The following is a 5,766-nucleotide window of genomic DNA, read 5'->3' as shown; positions in this document are numbered from 1 at the left end:
GCCTAGGATTGTTGTTGTAGCTTTGAAAAGCGTTCACCTCTTGAGTATTCTCTTCATAGGCACCATTGTAATTGTTCCCACACAAGTCATATGTATGGCCACTTCCTCCACAAAGTTCACAACTCGCAACTTGAGCAACTTCTTCCATGGGCGGGCCATATGAGGTCGCGGCTTGGTTCACTTGATTCTTTGAAAACTTCTCAAATTGCTTTGTGAGCAAGTCAAGCTTGGCATTTGTTTCGGAGTTGGAGGCATTTTCCTTAGGATATTTCCCGTTCCTTCGTAGCATGTTCCCTCTAGAACCATAGTTTGCCTCCGAGTCTACCATTTTTTTGATCAATGCCGTGCCCTCTTCATCATTCAAGTGGTCAAAACCTCCCCCCGCGGAGGCATTTACCATCTCCTTAGTTCTTGGTAGTAGAGTTTGGAAGAATGTTTGAGTAATGTACCATTCCGGTATTCCATGGTGGGGGCAACTTGCTATCAAATCTTGATAACGGTCCCAAGCCTCACCTAAGGACTCCCCATCCTCTTGTTGGAACGTATGGATCTCGTTGCGGAGCATCGCGGTCTTTGAGGAAGGGTAGTACTTAGCCATAAATGCTTGGGCTAAGTCATCCCAAGTAGTGAAAGTATCCGGTGGGTGAATGTTCAACCACCGGTCCGCTTTGCCCGTTAATGAAAACGGAAATAACATCATTCTCAAGGTGTCTTCGGACACCCCATTCTTCTTCATCAATGATACTTTCCTCTTGAACTTCCGGAGATGAGCATGGGCATCCTCCTCAAGATGACCTCCAAACAAGTCCTTCTCAACTAACCCGACTTGGGAGGGGTGCATTTCAAAATTGTTTGGGGCCAAAGTGCCAAAGTTGATGGGGTTACATGAATCATTATGGTTAGGCCGGTTGTGATCTCTAAGAGCCATTTGTGGTGGGTGGTTCGGTTCTTGATGTGGTGGTGTTTGAGGTGGACTATTGTAATTAAGGAAGTTATGAAATGGGTTCTCTACTAAGGTCTCAATTGTGGTATTTGGTTGAATCGTAGTTGTTGTATCAAAATTTTGTGGGATGTGTGAGTTTGGTTGATCAATGTTTGCTTGGGTGGAATTGTTCCTCACTCTTTCAAGAGTCCTAGTCCTCAAGGTTCTAAAAAGCCTTTCGGGGTCGGAGTTGAATAGGAGAGCTTGGTGATTCCTTCTAGGCATACACTTGACAAATCGTAAGTCTCCTAGTGTTTTTACACACTAGGGAAAGGCAAAAATCACACACACTCTACAAACAACAATCAACTACTAAAGCAAAAATGACAATTGAGACAAGATTAAAGCAAAGACTCTAAATAAAACTAAGCATAACCTAACGCCATCCCCGGCAACGGCGCCATTTGATAGTAGGAAATTTGTCGTCTACTCCCTATATCAAAACTATTTGTAAAACCCGAAAAAGCGTAGTATTTAGTCGGGGTCGAACTCAAGGACGGCGGGGGTTGCTACAAAGTTTAATTATGAGTCAAGTTTAATCAAATTTAAGAGTAAAGGTTTTGGTTATAATCACTAGAGCAAAAGACAAACAAAATTATGGTAATGAATACGGTTAATTAAAAGCTAGGGCCTTCGGGGTCATCAATATGGGTTAGGGGCAAACATTAAGATCAAAAAGGGTCAATAGTGATAGAATAACCTAAGATGAAGAACCAATGTCTTGGGTATCTTAAGGAAGGCTACTAATTTTCATTAAGCATCCCTCCTCTCCTAACATACATCAAGACTCCCAAAAACTTCCATTTCAAAGGAGAATTAAGCAATAAATGAAGAAAGGCCAAAGCTTTCACTTGAGCAAATCAACAAACACCTTGAGTGCATAGAATAGGAAAGTTAAACAATTTCACCAAAGACCAAAATATTCAAAGAATCATGCCCACAAATCCCATAAAGAATCACCCTAAACCCTAGAAGGGATCTACTCACTCATGTTAAGGGAAATTGTGCTAGATAGAGAAGAAAAGCAAACAACACAAGGAGAAGACATAATGAAGGTTGTAACAAAATCAAAAGACAAGGAAAATGTAAACAAAATGATAAACAAGTAAAAGGAAGGAGAGAAATTATACCAACAAAAGGAAAGATGGAAGCTTGATTGATTAATAAGAAGGAAAACCCTTCAAAATCCCCAATACAAACTTCAACAAACAAGTGTAAACAATTGACTATTACTAGGACTAACTAATTCTTGCTAAATATTAATAATAATTATTGAAAGATTAGTACTTGATTAAGAAAGGATTACAATTAATAAGGAAAGTTTTTCAGATCTAGGGTTATGTGTCAAATGAATTAAGGAGGGGGGTATTTATAGCTTACAACTGTTTAGGTCGAAAATTACAAAAGGGTTCAAAACGCGGAGAAGGGAGTCGGCGGTGGACCGCCGCGGTCATTTGACCGCACAAAACCCTCTGGAAGTTTTGTGTTCCAATTTAATCATCAGGTATGGCAAGCCGGTGGGCGGCCGCGGTCATTTGACCGGCTCTGGGTGCCTTCACGGTGGACCATTGCGCCTAGCCATTTACCGGGGCTCCTTCTTCGGTCTTCAAAAGTCAATGAAAGCTAGTAGGACTCTCAGCCGGTGGACCGGCTGCCGGCCGACCGGCCGGGAGTCCTTCTTCTCCTCAATTCACTCTTCTTCTCTCCATTTCACTCCCTTCTTCTAAGCTTCCCTTGAAAGTTCAACACCTAGCTCCCTTAGCCCTCTTCCTTATGCAAAAATCTGCAGTGAGACATATAAATTTCATAGTACGGGTTAAAGCTACAAAACGGGGCTAAAAAGGGTCAAAACCCGCATGTGATCGGGAAATATGCAAAGAAAAGAAAGGTGAAATAGACACAAAATGGGGACTCATCAGTGTGCCACAAACCAGCATTCGCCGAAACTCGGATTATCGTGAAAAATGTGTTAAAGCTCGTTATTTGAGGCTGAAATCGAACAGGTTGATTCCTGAAATGAGCTCGGACGCGTGATTGAAAAACAGGGAGAAAAAGAAACAGGGTCCGGTACGACCTTTCGAACAGCTGAAATTGAAGTGTATAATACACGGTTTTTCGGGATTCCGGGACCCGGAACAAAATTCTCCGGAAATCACGTAGAAAGTTCCTCGGGTCAGATAAATCAACCACGCAAAGTTTTAGCAACAACGGAAGACATTTGGGGGTGCCGGTGTGCCACAAACCAGCATTCGCAGAAACTCGGATTATCGCGAAAAATGTGTTCAAACTCGTTATTTGAGGCTGAAATCGAACAGGTTGATTCCTGAAATGAGCTCGGATGCGTGATTGAAAAACAGGGAGAAAAAGAAATAGGGTCTGGTACGAGCTTCTGAACGGCTGAAATTGAAGTGTAATACACGGTTTTTCGGGATTACGGGGTCCCGGAACAAAAATCTCCGGAAATCACATAGAAAGTTCCTCGGGTCAGATAAAGCGGCCACGCAAAGTTTGAGCACCAACGGAAGCCATTTGGGGGGGCCGGTGTGCCACAAACCAGCATTCGCCGAAACTCGGATTATCGTGAAAAATGTATTAAAGCTCGTTATTTGAGGGTTAAAATCAAACAGGTTGATTCCTGAAATCGAACAGGTTTATTCCTGAAATGAGCTCGGACGCGTGATTGAAAAACAGGGATAAAAAGAAACATGGTTGATCACGACCTTCGAGAACGGTCAAATTGAAGTGTATAATACACGGTTTTTCGGGATTCCGAGGTCCCGGAACAAAATTCTCCATAAATCACATAGAAAGTTCCTCGGGTCGGATAAAGCGGCCACGCAAAGATTGAGCACCAACGGAAGACATTTGGGTGTGCCGGTGTGCCACAAAGCAACATTCGCCGAAACTTGGATTATCGTGAAAAAATGTGTTAAAGCTCGTTATTTGAGGCTGAAATCGAAAAGATTGATTCCTGAAATAAGCTCGGACGCGTGATTGAAAAACAGAGAGAAAAATAAACAGGGTCCGGTACGACCTTCCGAACCGCTAAAATTGAATTGTATAATACACGGTTTTTCGGGATTCCGGGGTCCCGGAACAAAATTCTCCGGAAATCACATAGAAAGTTCCTCGGATCAGATAAAACGTTTACGCAAAGTTTGAGCACCAACGGAAAACATTTGGAGGTGCCGGTGTGCCACAAACCAGCATTCGCGGAAACTTAGATTATCGTGAAAAATGTGTTAAAGCTCGTTATTTGAGGCTGAAAACGAACAGGTTGATTCCTGAAATCGATCAGGTTGATTTCTGAAATGAGCTTGGACGCGTGATTGAAAAACAGGGAGAAAAAGAAACAGGGTTCGGTAGGACCTTCCGAACGGCTGAAATTGAAGTGTGTAATACACGGTTTTTCGGGATTCCGGGGTCCCAGAAAAAAATTCTCCGGCAATCACATAGAAAGTTTCTCGGGTAAGATAAAGCGGTCACGCAAAGTTTGAGCACCAACGAAAGACATTTGGGGGTGCCGATGTGCCACAAAACAGCATTCGCCGAAACTCGGATTATCGTGAAAATGTGTTAAAGCTCGTTATTTGAGGCTGAAATCGAACAGGTTGATTCCTTAATGAGCTCGGACGCGTGATTGAAAAACAGGAAGAAAAAGAAACAGGGCCCAGCACGACCTTCCGAATGGCTGAAATTGAAGTATATATTACACGGTTTTTCGGGATTCGAGGGTCCCAGAACAAATTTTTCCGGAAATCACATAGAAATTTCCTCGGGTCAGATAAAGCGGCCACGCAAAATGTTGAACACCAACGGAAGACACTTAGGGTCCCGGTGTGCCACAAACCAGCATTCGCCGAAACTCGGATTATCGTGAAAAATGTGTTAAAGCTCGTTATTTGAGGCTGAAATCGAACAGGTTGATTCCTGAAATGAGCTCGGACGCGTGATTGAGAAACAGGGAGAAAAAGAAACATGGTCCGGTACGACCTTTCGAACGGCTGAAATTGAAGTGTATAATACACGGTTTTTCGGGATTCCGGAGTCCCGGAATAAAATTCTCCGGAAATCACATAGAAAGTTTCTCGGGTCAGATAAAGCGGCCACGCAAAGTTTGAGCACCAACGGAAGACATTTGGCGGTGCCGGTGTGCCACGAACCAGCATTCGCCGAAACTCGGATTATCGTGAAAAATGTGTTAAAGCTCGTTATTTGAGACTGAAAACGAACAGGTTGATTCCTGAAATAGATCAGGTTAATTCCTGAAATGAGCTTGGACGCGTGATTGAAAAACAGGGAGAAAAAGAAACAGGGTCCGGCACGACCTTCCGAACGGCTGAAATTGAATTGTATAATACACGGTTTTTCGGGATTCCGGGGTCCCGGAACAAAATTCTCCAGAAATCACATAGAAAGTTCCTCGGATCAGATAAAACGTTTACACAAAGTTAGAGCACCAACGGAAAACATTTGGGGGTGCCGGTGTGCCACAAACCAGCATTCGCCGAAACTCGGATTATCGTGAAAAATGTGTTAAAGCTCGTTATTTGAGGCTGAAATCAAACAGGTTGATTCCTGAAATGAGCTCGGGCGCGTGATTGAGAAACGAGGAGAAAAAAGCGAGTCAGTACGACCTTTCAACGGCATTTGAAATTAAAGTGTATAAATACACGGTTTTTCGGGATTCCGGAGTCCCGGAATAAAGTTCTCCGGAAATCACATAGAAAGTTTCTCGGGTCAGATAAAGCGGCCACGCAAAGTTTGAGCACCAACGGAAGACA

General features: G+C 43.2%; 1 non-coding gene across 1 annotated transcript; it reads left to right on the top strand.

Annotated features, from left to right (window-relative positions):
* The first annotated feature begins 458 nt into the window (after positions 1 to 458).
* Positions 459 to 565, top strand: LOC141624949 (small nucleolar RNA R71). The gene has a single exon (XR_012534751.1). It is a non-coding gene; the product is annotated as a small nucleolar RNA R71 (small nucleolar RNA).
* Positions 566 to 5,766: the final 5,201 nt, after the last annotated feature.

The sequence above is a fragment of the Silene latifolia genome, chromosome X, assembly GCF_048544455.1.
Source record: "Silene latifolia isolate original U9 population chromosome X, ASM4854445v1, whole genome shotgun sequence".
NCBI classification, from domain to species: Eukaryota; Viridiplantae; Streptophyta; class Magnoliopsida; order Caryophyllales; family Caryophyllaceae; genus Silene; species Silene latifolia.
This window is presented reverse-complemented; position numbering and strand designations above follow the sequence as displayed.